General features: G+C 45.1%; 1 protein-coding gene and 1 long non-coding RNA gene across 2 annotated transcripts in view; both read left to right on the forward strand.

Annotated features, from left to right (window-relative positions):
• LOC135983898 (general transcription factor II-I repeat domain-containing protein 2A-like) overlaps nucleotides 1-21217 on the forward strand; it is a 984084-nt gene that overhangs the window by 356742 nt on the left and 606125 nt on the right. The gene's annotated exons all lie outside the window — the stretch shown is intronic.
• On the forward strand, nucleotides 87-20917 carry LOC135984101 (uncharacterized). The gene is made up of 2 exons (XR_010602010.1): nucleotides 87-369; nucleotides 19849-20917. It is a non-coding gene; the product is annotated as an uncharacterized LOC135984101 (long non-coding RNA).

The raw sequence follows: 21217 nt of genomic DNA on the forward strand, positions 1-21217 counted from the left end.
ACTAAAAATAGAACCCAGTTTTGCTGTCTTGTCAGCTGTTGGCTGTGTGTGTACGTGCTCTCTCTGGGTGCTGACTGGCTCTGGCCAGATAGGTGCATGCTATATACAGGCTAACTGCTCAAGAAGACCGTAGACTCCGTTCAGCACCAAAGGCACTTGGCCAGGTTGTTTGTCTACAAAGCGTGGTCCTAGTACCCTGGCTCAATGATTACAGGCACACTAACGTGTAGTCGTTGCAATGGACTCAGCTCAGTGAACGGCAGGACTCTGCATCCTGTCCCGTCCCCGCCGCCTGGACAAAGACACACTCTCTGTGACCCCTCTTTTAAACCCTGATACAAACAAGTTACGGATGACTCCTCTGACATGGTTAGTTACCACCCTTTACCTTCCTTATGCATGTTGGTTCAATCAAAACATCTCTATCCATCAAGCTGTCATCCTGACCTTATCTTTAAGAGGGTCAGTGTTTCCTATATTATCTTCAGGGAGCGTGCTTATACCATGCTTGGTATCGAGGTATTCTGGTATTACGCTTCTGGAATGTGTTTACGTGAATACTTAGAACCTAGAGGTGCTTGTGTTTTTACAATCCCTGTTCTTGCCAAGTCCATGTATTGTCTGAATCTGCAAGCAGGCATCTGCTTTGCAACAGGGCATTAGGCCTTACACCAGGCCTCATCTCTCAGGCTGTCTCCGTCTACTACACCATACTGCATCTTTAGCTTCAGAGAGCTTGCTTTAGCCAGTTGATTTTTAAAAGCTGGGCCCCAAAAAATCATAACTAAACACCTCCCAAGAAAGTTCCAATTCAAACTTTGCAACTTGGGTCCAATCTCTCAGGAAGGAAAAAATAGATTTTTTTCCTTGACAAACTTAAATAAAAATAAAAATAAAAAACAAAACACTTATTTTGTAAGAAAAAAGTGGAGCTACACTATTGTTATTGAAAACCTAATAGCATTTTTGGAGTAAGACATTTCTCCAGTGAGTCAGGATGAACCTGTTGCCAGGGAAACCTTGCATTGCAAGCAGATGCATGAGCTAGTGATGGGGGAGAGAGAGGAAGGGAGTGGATAGTGAGCCTATTTATTTTATAAAAAGCAACAGAGGGTCCTGTGGCACCTTTAAGACTAACAGAAGTATTGGATCATAAGCTTTCGTGGGTGAATGCCCACTTCATCAGACGCAAGCGATTGAAGCGTGGCATTCACCTACGAAAGCTTATGCTCCAATACTTCTGTTAGTCTTAAAGGTGCCACAGGACCCTCTGTTGCTTTTTACAGATTCAGACTAACACGGCTACCCCTCTGATAAAATAAATAGTATGTACATGTTCCCTGCGGAAGTAATTAATTTTGTAAAGTTCTGAACTGTGGTCTCAAAACACAAGGATACAAATAAAGCCTGCATAAATATTAGCAAGGAACAGCAGGGCATCTAAGAGGTGAGCAGAAGGGAGTGGTTAAAGTTCTAGACACGAAAGGAAAGAGTCAAAACTGTTTCAAACATTAGTGAAGATTGTCAGCTAGATGCCACTGCTGCCAGTGCTAATGCACTTCAAATGCAAGAGCCACGTTTGAGACAGAGTTCAGGACACTTGCTTCTTTTGGTGTGATGGGGGTGGGGAGGTCACTTCCACTCTCTGAAGGAAATATGCAGATTTGCTGCCCTAATGCTGCCTGAATCCTCCCTCTCTCAGTGTTGGTGTAGTACAGGTGTAACAATGGGGTAACTTAGTGACCCCCGTGGAATTATTCCAGGGTTGCTGGGATGCAAGTGAGAACAGAATTGGGCTCCTTTTCAACCATACCACCAGAACTAAAAATAAAGATTCATAGTGTTAAGGGCAACAGTAATTAAAGGCTGCTCAGATTAAAACACTTCCTGCAGCTAAAGGTATCATTGCACTACCTCCGGAACTATTTGGATCCTTGCACAATATTGTACTGCTATTTCCTTTTGATCCCCATCAATATTTGACATATTCAGAATAGTATGTTACATTGACAAGCTTATTGTTTCTTTTCAAACACCTTGGTTGTAGGGTTACACCGCAGTGTAAATGTCCTTTAGGCATCTGGAAAACTTGATTTTAGATAAGACAACAGCTTATTTTTAAGAAATAACTAGAAAACAGCACACATTAGGGATGAGTTTGGGCCAATGGTAAGTGGACTGAAGTCACTGCAGTTACACCAGGGATGAATTTATAGTTCTGACATACATTTTCCCTGCATGTTCTTACTAAGAATGAAACTAACACCATTTATTACACTGGTGAGGGATGCCTGGAAACTGTATCACTTGCGTGACCTAGCACTTGCAGAAAAAGGAAGGTGGTAATCATATTGATTTAATTTCCAACCTCACACCACACGCTCAGAACTGCATACGTTGAACTTATCAGGTTCATATGAATGCCTGCTGCTGCAACATGGTAAATATGATCTACTACAGTTGCATCAGGTGGTTCTCTTTATTTACTGTGTTCTCCTGGGATATAAATCCCTATAAATATTTGGGTTATACTCACTTGTATAGAGTTTGTGTCCTTTAACCTTTTGGTTCTATCCCCAGCCCTCTGTTCCTGCAAGGTGCTAAGCAGCCTGCACTTCCACTGAAGTCAATGGGATTGTAGTCACAATCAGCCCTTTAGTTATTTAATTGGCATGTTTTCCTTTTGGATTTTTAGTTTGTATTTGCTTTGAAAAAAATTATTATTTGGCCCCATAAATGAGATTTATAAAGCTATATTATTAATATTCATGCTGTGCAGATACACTGTAACCAAACCACTCTTGTCCCAGATAGGGCTGATCCTGTCACAAGCCTGTAAGTAGTGCTATGCAGAAATGGATGAGTTTTGGTAGCTATAACAACTGCAGAAACCCTAGGACATCTAGCACCTGGTGGATTCACTCACGAATGACACTGATGGGGGACACAAAATAAATGAATAAAAACAAATAAAAACAGTCTGCTTCATAAGGCAAAGAGACAACTCACCTCACCTTGCTCTAGGCTGGCTCTTTACAGACTAATGGCAGAAAACCCAGATATTACACTTCGCTACAGAGCCTCTTAGCCTACAAGCAGGACCTACAAAACAACCCATACTTTTCTCATGCCTTTTTTCAAAAGCCTACCTTAGCTGCGTGTATCCCATAGCCTGAGAAGCATGAACCCCAATCAGCTGTGCACTCTTGTGAGCATAACAGATACTGCAGAAGACGACATGAGCTATTTCCAGAACTGAGACACGAACCACCGTGCAGAACATGTCAATTCAAGCAGACCTGCTGCAAGCCATAGAATGAAACAATTCCCAGTTGCTGTTGGCACTTATGCAGCAGCTGAACATGGTGGAGCTGCATTTCTGATCCCGGGAAATGAGCACTGACTGGTGGGATTGCATTGTTATGTGGCTATGGCATGACAAACAGTGGCTACAGAACGGTTGAATGCAGAAGGCCACTTTCCAGAAAGTTTGTGCAGAGCTTTCCGTAGTCCTGCAGCACAGCAACACTAAAATGAGACCTGCTCTGACAGTGGAGAAGCGAGTGGTGATCACTCCAAGGAAGCTTGCAATACCTGACTGCTACCAATCAGCAGGGAATCGATTTGGACTTGGTAAATCCACTGTGGGAGCTGTTGTGATCCAAGTGTGCAGGGCCATTAATGGACTTCTATGAAGGGTAGGGACTGGACAACGTGCAGGATAGTGGATGGTTTTGCCATGATGGGGTGATAGATGGCACCAGGCCACCTAGCCAAAGAGTACATAAACAATAAGGGATACTTTTCAATGGTGTTGCGAGCACCGGTGGATCACAGGAGATGATTCACTGACAACTTGGGATGGTCAGGAAAGGTGCATAATAGGAACACAGGTCTATTCAGAAAGTTGCAATCAGAGACTTGCCTTCCAGATCACAAAATTACCACGGATGTTGAAATGCCAGTCATGATCCTGGGAGACCCAGCCTACCCCTTGTTCCTATGGCTCATGAAGCAGTACACTGGCCATCTGGACAGCAATAAAGAGCAGTTTAACAATAGGCTGAGCAAGTGAAGAATGGGGGTGGAATGTGCCTTTGGTCTTTTAAAGGGTTGCTGGCTGAGTTTTCTTAATAGGTTAGACCTCAGTGAAAGCAACATCTCCATTGTTATCACTGCATGCTGTGTGCGCCATAAGATCTGTGAGGAAAAGGGAGAGAAGTTTCTTCAGGGCTGTGCAATAGCGCAGCTAGGGAGGGAGCAGGGGGGATCGGCCGCTCCCACTGAGCAGAAAAGTGGCAGCTTTTTAATCTTTACTCACTCGGCGGCGCTCCGGGTCTTCGGCGGCGCTCCGGGTCTTCGGCGGCGCTCCGGGTCTTCGGCGGCGCTCCGGGTCTTCGGCGGCGCTCCGGGTCTTCGGCGGCGCTCCGGGTCTTCGGCGGCGCTCCGGGTCTTCGGCGGCGGATCCTTCAGCCGCTCTGGGTCAGTTGGGGTTTTTCTTTTTCCTTTTTTCTTTGCGGCGGGTGGCGCCTGTTTTTATTTGTTCACTCCTCCTGCTGCTAAAACCTGGCTTCGCCACTGGGGGTGGGGTGCGGATAGTGGCAGGTAATTCTGAGCAGTCAGATACCAGGGCAATAAGAAGAGCCAGTAAGGATCTCTGTCTCCGTGAGGCTTTGAAAACCTGTTTCAGTAATGAGCCACAGTAATGTGTGCTGCTTATCTGCGTTGTGCCTTACCATACCATCCCCTCTGTTGCATCAGTTTCCCTGTACCCCCTCCTTTCCCCCAAGCCCCCATGATTGGAATAAATAGAACATTTACTGTTGAAACATTGACTTTTGTTGTACGAAGAAACAGCAGGAAAATAATTCAACTTTGGAAAAACAGTGTGATAAAATTGGGAGGAGAGAAACCAAGTCAGCTTGTCTGTGAAAGCACAGTAGTCTTGCCCATCAAAGGTCTTCGAATGGCACCCTTCTTACACCAAAACCACCCCTCAGAAATAATCCTATTATATAGCGCCTTATCTCAAAGGATCTCAAAATGATTCAAAAACTTAAACTGGTATGCAAACTATATATAGGGCTTCATTTCACCCACCTATGAAATGTAGCAGCTGTTTAGCAATGCACAGCAACACTACATAACATTTCAGGTTGAGAAGTGAAGAGAAATACTATCTCCAATTGAAATGGCAATGGGAATTTTAAGTAGGCAGAATGCATTGGCCAAATTACAACGTTGGTAAAAACACTGGGATTAACACCTCTGCTCTTGTAAGTGGTTAGGATGACCTCTAAAAATATTGCCAGTAGGCCCATTTTAGACTCTGGTTCTATACGGAACAGTGCCAGTCCTGTCTAGGTGTACTCTGTGTATACTACTCCATCCAAATATTGACTTAGCTTGAGCCTGCTTAACTGGCAAGAGCTAAAAGGATCACAACGCAAGAAGGATATTGATAAATTGGAGAGGGTTCAGAGAAGAGCTATGAGAATGACTAAAGGATTAGAAAACGTGCCTTATAGTGATAGACCTGAAGGAGCTCAATCTATTAAATTTAAGAAAGAGAAGGTTAAGGGGTGACTTGATTACAGTGTGTAAGTACCTACATAGAGAACAAATACTTAATAATGGGCTCTTCAATCTAACAAAAAGGTATACCACGATCCAATGGCTGGAAGTTGAAGCTAGAGAAATTCAGACTGAAAATAAGGCGGGAGTACTCAATCATTAGAACAATTTACAAAGGGTTGTGATGGATTCCCCATCACTGACACTTAAATCAAGATTGGAAGTTTCTAAAAGATCTACTCTAGGAATTATTTTGGGGAAGTTCTATGACCTGTGCTATACTGAAGGTCAGACTACATGATCACAGTGGTCCTGTCTGGCCTTAGAATCTATGAAACACAGGTTAGTATGGCTACTATATCAATATATGAACTCCTTTAAAATGATGGAAGACAAAGACAGAATGACAGCATAGATGCTATCTGTTCCTTAAGGAACATAGCAGCAGAGAGATGCAGCTATGCAAAGTGCACAAGGAGAATGGTGTTCTCCATACTGCATTATCTTGCTGTAGATGCAAGAAAAGTGAAGCTACAAGTCAGCTGGAGTGGTAATCATTGGAGTCCTCTTCCTAAAAATCTGCATTCCCAACAAGAGATTGGACCAAAGTCCATGATCCAAACCCCAGCCCCCACCAAACTTTGCCATCTGTGTTCAGGTTGAGGCACTCACATCTTATGGTGATGGACACCACATAATTACCAGAGATAAAACCTGGGCCAGCTCAAATTCTAAAAGTCTGGCTTTAGATCTTATGAATATAAATCTAAGTAAATACATTTATATGCATTTCAGGTGTTTTGTTTTCAGAAAGGGGAGATTTGGAAACCAAAACTACTGAAGTCGATTGTAGGTGTGATATAAAGATAAGCCAAGTTTTTAATATTTATTAAGCACAACATTCCCCAAAGGTTACTAGGCACCTAATATAATAAATTAAAGATGTAAATATTACGAACCAATGGAAGCGCTGCTCAGGTTGCCAGAAAGGGTGAAATTAAAAACAAAAACAAAAAAAGAGCCATGTTCATCCATCCTCAAACATACAATAAAGGGGGGAAAAAACTAAACACATAAACCACCATACTGCCAATAAAGAACATTTAAAAACAATAATTTGGGGTTTGCATAAAAACATCCTGCTCGGCTGTAGCTGGAATCATTATTTAAGGCCACGTCTACATCAACACTTACTGTGCCACAAGCTGGAGTGCAAATCTACAGCACTCTGGCGTGCCACGCACTAATTGTCTTTGTGGTTATTGCTGTGCGGCGCACAAAACGTTCCCTAGCATACACGGATGTACTGTTTGAAACCTCTGTACATCAGTGTGCACTATAGAACTTAGTGTTCAGCAGCAGCATCCACACGGACTGTTAGTGCGCACACTTAGATTTACACCCCAGTGTAAGGAGTCACTCCCAGGGATGACTCTAGCTTTTTTGCCGCCCCAAGCATGGCAGGCAGGCTGCCTTCGGCAGCTTGCCTGTGGGAGGTCCCCGGTCCTGAGGATTCGGCATACCCACTGTCGAATTGCCGCCGAATCCACGGGACCGGCGGACCTCCTGCAGGCAAGCCACCGAAGGAGGTCCGCCAATCCATAAGCCAGGAACTGGTCTGGTGACGCCCAGAGCAGGTATAAGCGCCCACAGAAGCTCAGTCTGCTCAATATCATTCCAGGGTTTGGAACTCTCCCCGCCTGAAGTTTGCAAACTCCCTGAGTCTTAACGTGGTCCAGCCCTGTTCCTAGTTCTACTTCAACCCTGCTCTTGCTCCAGCCCTGTTCCAGCTTTGCTCAAATCTTACTCTCATTCCAACCCGTCTGGCCTCCTGATGCCAGCTGCGACCCTTGGCTCCAACTACTAGGCCTGACTGCCATGGCTCCAACCATTAGACCGGACCATCACCACCACCAGTTTGAGCAGACTGACCCCCAGTCAGGCTCAGTGAGCAAGATGGATCTCGTATGCCCACAATCAAAATGAAATCTCCAGGCACCCCCACCACAGATGACGGTTCTGGAGACCTTGAGCTAGTTCCAAATGGCCCAGATAAAGCAGGAAAATTTCTTCTTATCCTCACAGGTCCCAGTGTTCCCAGGCCCCTTTGCACCATCATCCATGACATTACAAGATCTAGGCCCCTAGATCCCCCTATCAGATTTGATGGGAGCCATCAGAAATTTCAGGGGGTTCTCAAAGTGTGTACTCTTCCTGTTGCACCCCGCAATGTATCTGAATGACCAGGTCAAGGTAGGGGTCAGCCTATTGAGAGGCAAAGCACTGGATTGGGCATCACCACTCCTGGAGAAGGGAGTCCTGATTCTCCATGACTCTGTTGAATTTGTCAGTCTCTTTTCACACGTTTGATGACCCGCATCATGACTGCTCCACCAAAGTCACGCTGCTGTCAGTCACTCAAACAAGGCCTCATGCCATTGTGGCCTGTGCCACTCACTTCCATGGGCTGGTCGCAGACACTACTTAGAATGAACCAGCACAGATTTACCATTTCTATCAAGGCCTGAATGATGAAGTAAAAAATGAACTGGTCTGCATGTATCCCCCCACAGCCTTGCTCCCCTACATCAAGTTGTGCATCCACATTGACAACTAACTGTTTAAGCAATTCCAGGAAAGAAGAAAAGTACATGCTCTGTCCCGTCTAGTCTTAGTCTGTTCCCAACATCTCTCCCAGACAAACACCGAACAAGAACTCAGGCGGGTAGACATGACACGATGACTCCTCTCAGATCAAGAGAAGGAATATTGTCTGAATGGCCTCCAACTGTACCATGGGGTATAAGGCTACTTTGCCACCAGGTATCCCCTCAACTCCTGTTCTATGGCTGGTCTGGAGAAATTGGCAGGTTCAGCAACACTAGGCAGAACCCCACCAGACAGAACAACAGGATCAGGTTTCCCAAATAAACCCCCTCCTGCTACCTGCATGTCTGTAGTGGTTAGGATACAATGGCCAATCCTACCTTCAAATGAAGCTCTGACTTTGGGCCCTGTCTACACCTGCACCCAGCTTGCACTGATAGACTATGGAACCTCTGGCAATTTCATGGACACCGGATCTACTAAAAGACAAGCCACCTACTGGTGCAAACAAAGTTTGCACCTGATTTGGTGGAGGCAATTGATGGCAGCTTGCTGTCCTCCGGCCCAGTCGTCTATGAGACTGCACCCCTCCAAGTTGTAATTCAAGACCACCAGAAAACCCTGTAATTTAGCTTGATTGACTCACTGTGCTTCCCAATCATGCTTGGCATCCCATGGCTGTCCTTCCACAATCCGAGCATTTCTTAGAGAGAACTACAAGTTCGGTTCTAATTGGATTGTCTACATCAGTGCTTAGTGCAACTTGGTGTTGAGGACCCTAGATGTACTTTGGGCAAGGCCACCATTTTCTGCACACAGCAGGCTTGGAGCGAGAATAACTCATCAATTTCTGTGAAATGCGAGGACTTAGCAGACGTACTCAATAAAAGAAATACTGATGCTTTGCCTCCACATAAGCCCTATGACTGCCCCATAGACCTCCCGCCAGGGGCAAAATCCCCTTCAGGCAAATTTACCTTTTGTCGGAACCTGAATTCAGGGCCTTTCAGGAGTATCTCAATGAAAATCTGGCAAAGAATTTTATCTGTCCACCTAGAGCCCCACTGGGGCCCCAATCCTGTTTTGTCCCCCCTCCCAAAAAGCACCTTGTGCCTCTGTATAGATTATTGAGTGCTGAACAGTATCACCATTAAAAATCTATATCCTTTGCCATTTATCAGTGAACTACTGGAGAGGGTCAGCTCAGCTAAAATTTTCACTAAGCTCGACCTATGTGGCATCTATAAACTGGTCCACATCCAAAAGGGTGATGAATGGAAAACAGCCTTTCATACTCTATATGGACATTTTGAGTACCTTGCCATGCCTTTTGGTTTCTGTAATGCCCCTACCCCATTCCAGCACTTGGTTAATGATATCTTCAGGGATGTTCTGGACCAGTTTATCATAATCGTCCTACATGACATTCTAATTTTTTCAGAGAACCAAACCTTGTATCACCAGCACATCCGATTGGTACTTGAACATCTTCAAGCGAATAGTCTTTATAGGAAACCTGAGACGTGTGAATTTGATCACTCATTTCTGTGGACTTCTTGCATTATACCATCTCTCCCAGTGGATTAAGTATGAATCCCCCAAAGGTCTCTGATTTTGACTGGGCAACTCCCAAAAGCATCTGGGATACCCAGTGTTTGAGGGTTTGCCAACTTCTACAAGCAATTCATGCAGGGGTTCCCACAAGTGGCATTGCCAATTGCCCAGCTTCTAGGGAAGAACTCCACTTTCAACTGGACACCAGAAGCCTAACTGGCTTCTAATAGACTGAAGAAAGCATTTACTTCTGCCCCCATCCTAGTACACAGATCCATCTAAACCCTTTGCTGTCAAAACAGATGCTTCCAATTATGCAATTGGGGCAGCATTAGCTCAACAACATGGGCCTTCGAATGACCTTCACCCTTGTGTCTTTTATTCTAGGAAATAGACACCTGAGGAACAAAGTTACAAAATCTACAATAAGTTATTGGTCATCAAGGCTGCATTTCAGGATTGGCACCATCATCCAGAAGGTGCACTTTCCAGTCTAAGTGTTCACCAACCATAAAAACCTGGAACATCTCCTAATGGCCTCAGCCCTCAACCAACATCATATATTGGTCCATCTTTTCTAGATTTAACTTCATCCTGACTTACTGGAAATCAAAATGGCAAACCTAACGTGTCATCCCACAAGGAGAACTAATTAGATAAGGGGGATAACCCTTCTGAACCTACCACTGTGTTGATGTCCTGCCATTTTGTAAAATGCACTGGCCAATAGTGATCTTTTGGCCCTTGTAAAGTCCTCACTGGCCAACGATCTGCTTTCAGTGACATGGGTGTCAGCCAATTCTAATCCAAACTTCTCAGTCACAAATGAGTTACTTTATGTTCCCAATGAACCACTCCATCTAGCTGTACTCCAGCTATGCCAGGATTCCCCTCTGGCAGGCTATTTCAGGTACTGGAAGACAACAAAGCTGCTCTATCAAAACTTTTGATGGCCAAAACTATTTTCTTCATCAAATCTTAAATTGCTTCCCATTAGGTGTGTGGCCAGACAAAGACTCCCTATGCCAGACCTCTAGGTGTCCTGATCCTGCTTCTAACCCTATCCCAAACCTGGGCCTTTATATGGATTGACTTCATCACAGACCTCCCCATGTCTCAGGGCTGCATAGGTGTACTGGTCATCATTGACCTCCTCATGAAAATGGAGAACTTTGCCTTGTCAGAAGATCCCCACTGCAGAAGCAACAGCTCACTTAAAAAAAAAAAAAAAAAAAACTTGACCTTCGAGCTCCATGGGTTATATTACATCTGATCTTGGACCACAATTTATCACCCACTTTTGGAACAAAGTGTTCATACTCCTGGAAGTCACCTGCTTATTTCCACTGCCTACCATCCCAAGATGAACAAACAGAACAGGTAAACCAAATTCTCCAACAGGGTATGGCAGAAAGAATGTGGCAAGACAGATTCTAAACCGGGGTGGGCAAACTTTTTGGCCCAGGGCCACATTGGTTGCGCAACTGTATGGAGGGCCGGGTAGGGAAGGCTGTGCCTCCCCAAACAGCCTGGCCCCCGCCCCCTATCCACCCCCTCCCACTTCCTGCCCCCTGACTGCCCCCCTCAGAACCCTCAACCCATCCAACCCCCCTGTTCCTTGTCCCCTGACCGCCCTCTCCCCGCCCCCTATCCACCCCCACCCCCTATCCAGCCCCCCTTCTCCCTGTCCCCTGACCACCCCCCCGGGACTCCCACACCCTATCCAACCTCTGCTCCTCGTCCCCTGACTACTCCCTCCCAGGACCCCCTGCCCCTAACTGCCCCCCGGGATCCCACCCCCTTATCCACCCCCCCTGCTCCCTGTCCTCTGACTGCTCTTCCGACCCCTCTCCACATCCCCACCCCAACAGACCCCCCGACAGGCGCCCCGGAACTCCCACTCCCAACCCTCCCAGTTCCCCATCCCCTGACCGCCTGCCCCAGAACCTCCACCCCATCCAACCACCCCCCTCCTCCCTGACTGCCCCCCAGGACTTCCTGCCCCTTTACCAGCAGCAGGAGCTCGCAGCTGCGCTCCCCACACTGCCCGGTGGGCCAGAGTGGGGCCGTGTGGCTGCGGGAGAGGGGCCAGGGACTAGGCTCCCTGGCCGGGAGCTCAGGGTCCGAACAGGATGGTCCTGTGGGCCGTAGTTGGCCCATGTCTGTTCTAAACTCTACGCTCCAAGGACAACTGATGTACCTTGTAGACTGGGCAGAGTATGGCCCAGTTGACTGTGGGAACCAGCTGGTAACATCATGCACCCGACCTCCTTTGTGAATTTCATCACTCATACCCTGACAAGCAGGGTCCAAAGACATTGAAAAGGCATGCTTGGGGGTGGTGGTGGTGGTGGGGTGGTAGTAACAGGGCCAGTGCAAGGAAGTTTTGCGCCCTATGCGAAACTTCCACCTTGCTCCACCACCCCACCCCTGCGGCAGCTCCCCAACCCCACCTCTGCCCTGAGGTGCCCCCCCCCCCCGCAGTAGTCCCCCCCCCCCGCAGGGAGCCGTGCGGCAGCTCCCCACCCCATCTCACCTCTGCTCCGCCTCCTCCCCGAGCATGCCACCCCCACTCTAATTCTCCTCCCAGGCTTGCGGTGCCAAACAGCTGATTGGCGCCGCAAGCCTGGGAGGCGGGAGAAGCGGAGCAGCGACAGCGTGCTCGGGGAGGGGGTGTAGCAGAAATGAGCTGGGGTGAGGAGCCCTGCGGCAGCTCCCCCCCTGCCCTGAGGCACCCCCACGGCAGCTCCCCCCCGCCTTGAGGCACCCCCGTGGCAGCTCTCCACCCCCCCGGCCCAGGGAGCCATGCGGCATCTCCCCACCCCAGCTCACCTCTGCTCCGCCTCCGCCCTGAGCACGCCGCCTCCGCTCTAATTCTCCTCCCAGGTTTGCGGCGCCAAACAGCTGATTGGTGCCGCAAGCCTGGGAGGCGGGAGAAGTGGAGCGGCAACCGCGTGCTCAGGAAGGAATGCTGTAAAAAAAAAAAAAAAATTGGGGGCACCGCTTTTTGGCGCCCCCAAATCTTGGTGCCCTAGGCAACTGCCTAGTTCGCCTTAATGGTAGCACCGGCCCTGGGTAGTAATACAAGGTGATGAGTCACTCATGTGCTGGGCTCCAGCCAATCTGCAAGTCTCTACTCCCAGGGCAGGTGTAAATCCCACAGGAGGAACCGTAGCTTAGTCTGCTCAATATCACTCCAGGGTTTGGAATTCTCTCCTGCCTGATGGTGGCAACCAGCTCCCTGAGCCTCACCTGGCTCCAGCCTTGCTCACTCCAACCTCAGTGTGGATTCTCCATTCTGGCTCTGATCCCTGGGCTCCAACCATTAGGCCTGACCATCCCCACCACTCTTTCTGACACCCAGCTTGACACACAGTAAGTGATCATGTAGACATGCCCCTAAATATTCTTATGTTTGTTTTCATCTTTCATATCATCCATTAGTGTTTAAATCCACACAGGTCAGATACAAAACTCCAGCACACTGAGCATAGCAGGTCCTAAATTTAGGGCATACTAACTGGGCACCTTCATCGTTCTTAGCTGGAAATGAGCCTGTTTGGGGGCCTCGTTTCTGCTCTCAGTTACTTTGTTTTAACTGAGATCATAATCTGGTGTGAAATCCTGACCAAAGTCAATGAAAAACTCCCATTGACTTATAGGAGTCAGGGCCAGGGTTTCACCCCTGGTCTTTTTTTCTGCTGTCTAACATTTTGTTTACTTATTACTTTCCTTACAGGTAACATAATAAAAGGGTCTGTACATCCTATTTCTGGGAAACTGAATTTAATAATTCCATTAAAACAAACTTTATAGTGATTTTAACCTATGAATGCTAAACCAGAGAGAACACTGGATTGTAAGTGAAGAAAATATAGTTTGGGGCTCAGTTCTCCTTCCATTCAAAGTCAGTGGTCAAGCTCCCATTGACTTCGGTAGGATCATTATGGAGCCTAAGCAATGATGAATGTCTTTAAATGCCGACTACTCAGGTCATGACACTTCAGCTAAAAACAAGCTTGAATTTCAGTGCAGATGGTGGCTAAATGTACTGGGAGGATTGTATTGTATGCTTCCTGACGCAGTGTAGAGATCTTCTTACAGTATCCAGCGCCATCAACCTTGACTCCTCTTGCAGCAGGTGTTAAGTAATTTGGCATCTCTTATTCTGCCTATAATAATTAAGTTGCTCTTTAGTGCTTTTCATCTTCAGATCTCAAAGTGGTTTACAAAAGAGATCAGTATCATTACTGAGAGCTAGTAACAGATGACAGCAAGAAGGCGGAGGTGTTTAATTCCTATTTTGCTTCAGTCTTCACTAGAGAGTTTAATGGTGACTAGATACTCAACACAATATCAACAAGGAGGAAGGAACATAAACCAAAATAGGGAAAGAACAGGTTAAAGAATTAGATATATTCAATTAATCAAGGGCTTAGTTTAGAGCCCTCCGCCTGCACAGACGGACCTTTATTCTTTCCAAGACTTGAAGCATTGCTAACCTGCCAAAAAAAGCACCAACCTGCAATAGCACATATAAATTTGAACTCAGTCTACTGTGCCTTTGGAGATGCACAGGAAAAAGTTTGGAGCAGCAAAGCAGTACTCCTGAACCCCTTTGCACCTTACAAGGTCTACAGAGATCGAGCCAATGGCTCCTGAAGAAAGACATGGTGAAACAGGGATATAAAATACACAGAGGCTAAGGCCAGATCTACTCTACAAAGTTTTGTTGGCATAGCTATGTCAATCAAGTGGGAAAAAACCGACATCCCCTAGCTGCCATAGCTATGTTGGCAACACCCCCAGTATAGACACTGGGGTGCCATCCAGAGTGCTTGTGTCAGCATAGCTAAAGCTGTTCAGGGAAGTGGTGACAGTGATGGCAGGAAAACTTCTGTGGGCATATGTTCCGTAACACTAGAGGGCGCTGTTGGCAGAGCTAGATCAGGCAAGCCTGTGTAGACTAGCCCGAATGCTGAGAGTTGGTGAGCACCCACAGATCCCATCAGGCCCTGGTTAGGATATACTGAGCACCCTCTTCTTCAGAGAGCCTAAAACAATAGTGTCAACAGCCCCATCCATCTCAATGGAGTATTAAAGCCTAATTACAATAATTTAATGCTAATATTGCTAGCAATTTCACTGCTGATCGTTCTAGCAGAAACATCAAGCTCATGTGGTTATCCAGCCCTGGTGGATGTACTGGCAGATACCAGGGACAGGGCCATTTATTTTTGTTAAGGGTTACTGGGGCAGGGAATAAGGAATTCAACTCTATAAATGTAAAGGCAGTGCCTTCATGCCTAAAAGGGGAATGGAAAGATGCCCAATGCCAAAAGTCAATTTCTTCCCCAGTATCAAAACCCAAATGTGCCTCCCACAGCAACCTGAGTACGAGAAACCACAGCTGTGGTTTCTATCCAGCAGCCAAAGCTTCCAATTTGTCCCTTGGGAACTTCTAACATGTACTTACGAGTTCCATTAAAAAAAATTATCTGTGCCCAATGAAAGTTTGAGGGCAATGTAAAGTAAATTGAATTTAATTTCCTTTGATTTAATTGTACTTATTTCACTTCAACAGCTTTTAATCCATAGCCTGCTTCATAGCATAGGCCTGTGTGACAGCCACAAGACATTTGTTCCAAGGCCTCTTTAAACATTTTTGTCAGCAATATGTTTTGCAGTTAATCTGTGCCAGTATGTAACTGAAAGAAGGGTGATGAGACATTAAAAATTCTATACACCCCCTCCAAAAAAATTTACCATCAAAGATGCTACCTTCAGGCTACTTGCAGGAATGTGCTTTGGAGATTTGGACAACATTTTTTTCATTAATATATAAAAGCATCACAGATGAGACCCTGTCAAACAAAGTGCCTTTCTCAGCACTGAAAGTGGAGCATAATTACTGTACAGTTTGTGTGAGGGGGCTGAAGCTCTCATTTGGAAAGACTTCAAAGGATATCTTGAGGCAGTCAGGTTAGAGGCTGAGTAAATGCTGCAGTGTTCAGATACCCATTCACTACCAATTGATCACCGGAGTTTGAAATGAACTCCCAAAACCGAGTGAAAAATAATAATTACAAGCACTTTTAAATCTTTATCAGAGAATATCAAATTATGGCACATCACAGTTAACTATACTAAGCATCATAACATTTCTCTCTGTTCTCTTTCTGTACCCATTACATGGTTTAAAGCGAGGTTAGTGTTTGTTAAAAAAGGTACCAAATTGACAGCTTGGGGACAGAGGCCCAGATCCTAGAGTCTAAAGTATTTAGATGCCTAAATCAATGGGAGTTAGGTGCCCAAATACCATTGAGGATCTAGATCAGAATTCCTCTGAACCCCAGTATTATTACAATACATGCAGCAGCGCTGGGTTGCCCATTTTACTTGGATGTATTCCTGGAGATTTCATCACAACATAATATTTAATTCCTGGATACGACAGGACAATCCTGGAGGGTTGGCAACCCTACACCCAGCACCGGCCAGTGAGTCTGATCCTGCACTATAGAAGCAATTGACTTCAGTTAGTGCAGCATCAAGGCCAACGTGTCATAGTCCTTAGGAGGAATTTCCACTAGGTATGGTTCACACTCCCAATGCTCATTTAATACTTGCTCTCCATTGAGAGATGTCAATACCTTACTCAACATACCACACTGTTCCTTCCATGGCAACAATCCAGACTTCCTTTACAGGAGTCTGACTACAGAGTTTTGAAGTTATTACTGTAGAATCCCATGGAAACTTTTAATAAAGATGGGTTCATAACTAGGGATGAATGGATTCTCCAGAACAACTAGCCTTGGTCTCAAGTTTTGATGTTCAATGAGCCTCCCCTTTTATCCTATTATAGGTAGGATCTCAGCCTGCTGCTGCTCTTGTCTGAGGCTTCCAGTAGAATGGCTCTAGCACTGCTGTGCACTTTTGGTACTCATGGACAGGGAAGCATTAAAGATCGGCATCAGAAGGCCCAACTAAGCTGACTGGGGTCAGGGGAAGAGTTTCGGAACCTCCTGCTAAAAGTTTCCCCTTTCATGAGGGAAAAGGGATACCTGGCTTTCCTTTAAAGCAGTTGCAGTCAGGGTAGAAAGCTCCTCACAACAAACATTGGAGTGGAGGGAAGGGTAAGTCATGACAGAGAGCCTTCAAGAACTTAACTCATCTTGGGTTGCTTGTCTGAACTACACTTCTAGTAATTTGAAGACTTGCTAGTCACTACTATAACCCACTGCCCTTCAAGGGCACTGTAGCCTCCACTATTCTCCCATGAATTCTCCCCTATACCCATAAAAGCCCACTTTATTGCTTTACCTTTGATCCCATTGGGGGCATAGCAAATGTCCAGCTCTCTGCTTGGCCCCATTCAAACCTCACATGTGTTGGAGCTTCTCTCAAATAACAAACAATTGTTTTAGTGAGGCCTTAAAATCAAGTTCCTGTCTCTTATCTGAGGACTTTAAAGATCACAGAGCACGTTTTGTAGGAGTTTGCCCTAGTCTACTTGGCTGAAATTTTAGTTGCCTTTTTTGCTATTCTGTGCTGTTTTTTCCCCAGAGGTAGCTGCATTCACGGAATTAGTGGGATCCTTACAATTAAGGCACCCTGCCCTGGTTAGCTTAGCTCCCTCTTCCAGGCCCCTTAAGCACTCTTAAGGCTCACAACACCCCTTTCTGGGGCTAGTTTAATATCAGATTAAGTTCACAGAGTTCTTAACTACAAAATAAGCCAACCAATCCTCAATGAGTTCCCAACATAAAGCCCAAAATTGTAATTCAGCAGTTCACTATTCTACATAGCTGTAATTAGCTCTTCCCTCTCAATACTACCTTCATTGGTCTGTAAGGTTATTAGTATATGAGAGACATACAGTAGTTGATAGAGGAACACAGCACAATTTGTACTGCTGTCAAACTCCTATAAAATGGAAAGGTAACAATTTGAGATCTAATCTGATGGTAATGCTACTACATTTGGGGTCTGACATTCACAGAGGGACTGAATTTTACAAACAAAGTAATTAAATACAATTGAGTGAATGGAATATTAAAATGTAGTCTTAATTATGCTATTGTGGTCTTAAATTAATCCTTTACACTACTGTAGCATTGCTTACAAAATCTAGGTTTGTTTAGTTTTTTTTTTTTTTTTTTTTAAAGATAGTGGTATTACTCTTACATTGGATACTGCATTGATAATATAAAAGTTCCTTTGAAACTGACACTAAGAGCCTATGACCTAAGCTGTAACAAGTTTTGACAGAATTCCCCATCCACATTGCAAACAAGGAAGGCATTAGAACACGAGCACCCCTAATTGCACTAGACAGCCATATGCCAGAGTTAACTCATTTTTCAATTTGAACAAATAGGTTCATTTGCCCAGTTCTAAGAGGCAGGTTTTAGCTACATATTGCAGACAGGACAGAGATGGAAGTGACCACAAATTGAAAAGTAATCAATCCCTATAGACCTGTCATGGAAAATGCACAATGTGGTGAGCATCTTGTAATAGATTCAGATTTATACTATCCTGCATCTGCTGTTATGCCTGTATCACTACAGTATGAACACCAAACCACACAGATCATGTGTGCATTGAGATGTCCATTCTTTCCTGCTGTTTGGAGTCTTTTGTTTGTTTCCTGCCCCCATTTTGAGGCTTCCCAGACTACTCTTAGCCAAGCTCATAAGCATTACAGTGTCCAAATGTGCAACCTCTGCTACATGTCAGACCTCATGGAAATTACATCTTAAACCTCATGTAAATCAGAATGCCTGCATCAGGTGCAGTGAATGGAATATCCTTCCCATGCTTAAAGTCCTCCCTGCATCTCCTCCTTCCTGTCTTGTGCCAGAGCTCCAGACTTCAGCTATTTGGATTCATGGCCATTAAAAATTTCTGCAAGTTGTACTTTAGAAAATAGAAAGGCCCAGCCTCCACTAGAATAAAGCCACATGCATGAGACCTCAGAGCTGCCTGTGTTGCCAAAAAACGGATCCCATAACTTAAACTAACTCCCTAATTGCTCCAATATTTTGATGTCACTAGTCCTCACTGAGGACACACACACACACACACACACACACACACACAAAATCACCACACTTGGAGTTTCCAGCCCAAGCCATTTCTGAAAGGAGACAAACTATAAAAAACTGAACAGTTTTCAGAGAGCACCTGATTTTTCCAAAGTGTCCTACTGCTTATAAATTTCTGGTCTGATTCTCCTGGAGTCCTCCAAAATAAATAAATAAATAAAAAAGTTATATTCTGGCACTTAAGAAATTTCACAGAAGTCTCAGTGTTCAGAATATGCAAAACAACTCTTAACTCAAGCTTTCCTACAATACCCTGACTCTCAGTCCCCTCTATGCAACAGAAATCAAAGTCAAAACGAACCCTGACCTTGCCTGATACCAGTAGGGAAGGGAGGGAGAGAGATTGTCACTATTCTTATTCTTGAGAAACACTCATATGATGGAAATCTTTGCCTCTGCAATAACCTCAGCCAGTTTAATCCATTTTTGGCAAAGTTAGTGTAGGGTGTCAAGAACAATAAGTTGGTCATAATCATTCCTATGGAGCAGTTACTATCCCTCCATAATACATCATGTACATGGGAACGACTGTACAATATCTATAGTGCCTTTAAAATGCAAGCTCCCTGGGCAAAGACCAACTTTATGTTTGAGCACAGAGCAGGTGGTAGGTGCTGAATGAATGAGAGGAAAGAGTGACGGCACTTGTGCAAAGTACTCTCAGGAGCAGAGCACTTCTGAATTTTAATTCTGTCGATGGACACCTTGAGCCTGTTTGGAGTACCAAAATGGAGGACTGGATTTAGATTAACCAAGCTCTTGGCATGTAATTATGCATCAGGTTTTCTTGCTTTGCAGTGCTGGGCACTAAAGTTCTCAGCCTCTATACTGTCAAGTAGCTATTACATAATTCTGCTGCAGTGAAGGATGCGCACACAGGATCTCACCATATTGGATTTCTGTGTGTATTTGCAAAATTTTAATTGGCATCATTTTACATATATGCAGCAGCTGAAAACTGTGTAATTGATTCTGATCCACTTTTGCTGTTTTAAATCAGGGAATCCCCATGGACTTCAGTGGAGTTGCACCAACATAAAGCCAAAGACAATCATTGGCATCAAGCTTGCCAAGCTCTGCATACCCCCATTGACTGGACCTTATTATGTTCTTCCTCCTGGATGCTGTTTTCCTTGGTCAGTGACCTGTGGCTCTGATGGTCTGTGCAATGTTCCAAACCAATTAACTGGATTATGAACTGCAGCCTAAATCCTGATTCTATTAGTGTCAATGACAAGACACCTATTGGCTTTAACTGGGCCAAGATTTGACTTTGTTGCTGTATTATGCAAAATTAAGATCTAACAATCCATGTTCCTTTTGGCTGGGAAAGGGCGCCAAAAAAAGTACCTGCTAAATTCTGCAGCTATTTCTACAACTGTAACACTATCTGAGAGCAAGTTGCTAGATGCACTTTAGATCCCTTCTATATCTGTCACTTTGGCAGCATTTGAAGCTGATCACGAGAAGGGCCGGGCAACAATCCACACTAGCAAAAATAGTTGCGTGAAGAGAAACAAAACGATTGCTTTCCACTTTAAAGGCTTCTGCACCTCAAATCCAACCTTCAACTCCGCTAAACTTCTCCAGAAACCACACACACACAAAAAAGCTAGCAATGCAAGAGGGAAGCAACTTCCATTTTAGCCAGACATACAGCAAGTCATTTGTCTAGCAAAGGCCACTCCCATCAGGGACACTGTGCAGAGGATCCTCTTGATGTCATTACTCCATTTAATATGAGATAACTACATTAGGCAATGTGGTGAGAAGCCACTCCACAGACTGTCCCGCCAGGAAGATCCCCTCCCCCGACACTCCCACTGTCCTGTGAGCAATGAACCAGTTAATGCAGGGATAACAAATGACAAAGATATCACCAGCAGCTCACCCTATAAACATGACTAATCCTTCACTAGTTCATTTCATGTTTGTGTTGCAAAGTAATTACTTTGCATCTATCATTTTAGCATTGTAGTTAAATCCAATTATCATTGTGTAGGCTTTTCACTGTACTCTACTTTTACAAGCTCAGTATTAAAGACCATTAAAAAACTGATTTACATGTGAGCTGTTGCACAATGTGTTTCTTATTCTTGAATATGAACTGATCTTACTCACTGCCCACAAGCTGCATTTGCACCCTCAGTTGCTCTTGTAGGCCTGTGCCTGTTATCCAAGCCCAGAGTCTATGTACTCTATTCAAAGCAGGGGTTCTCAAACTTCACTGCACTGTGACCCCCTTCTGATAAAGAAAGTTACTACATGACCCCAGGAGGAGGAACCAAAACCTGAGCCTTGCTGGTCTAGGTGAAGGGGCCAAAGCCCGAGCTCCATCGCCCCGGGCGGGGGGGGGGAGGGGGGTGCAA

The sequence above is a fragment of the Chrysemys picta genome, chromosome 5, assembly GCF_011386835.1.
Source record: "Chrysemys picta bellii isolate R12L10 chromosome 5, ASM1138683v2, whole genome shotgun sequence".
Taxonomy (NCBI): domain Eukaryota; kingdom Metazoa; phylum Chordata; order Testudines; family Emydidae; genus Chrysemys; species Chrysemys picta.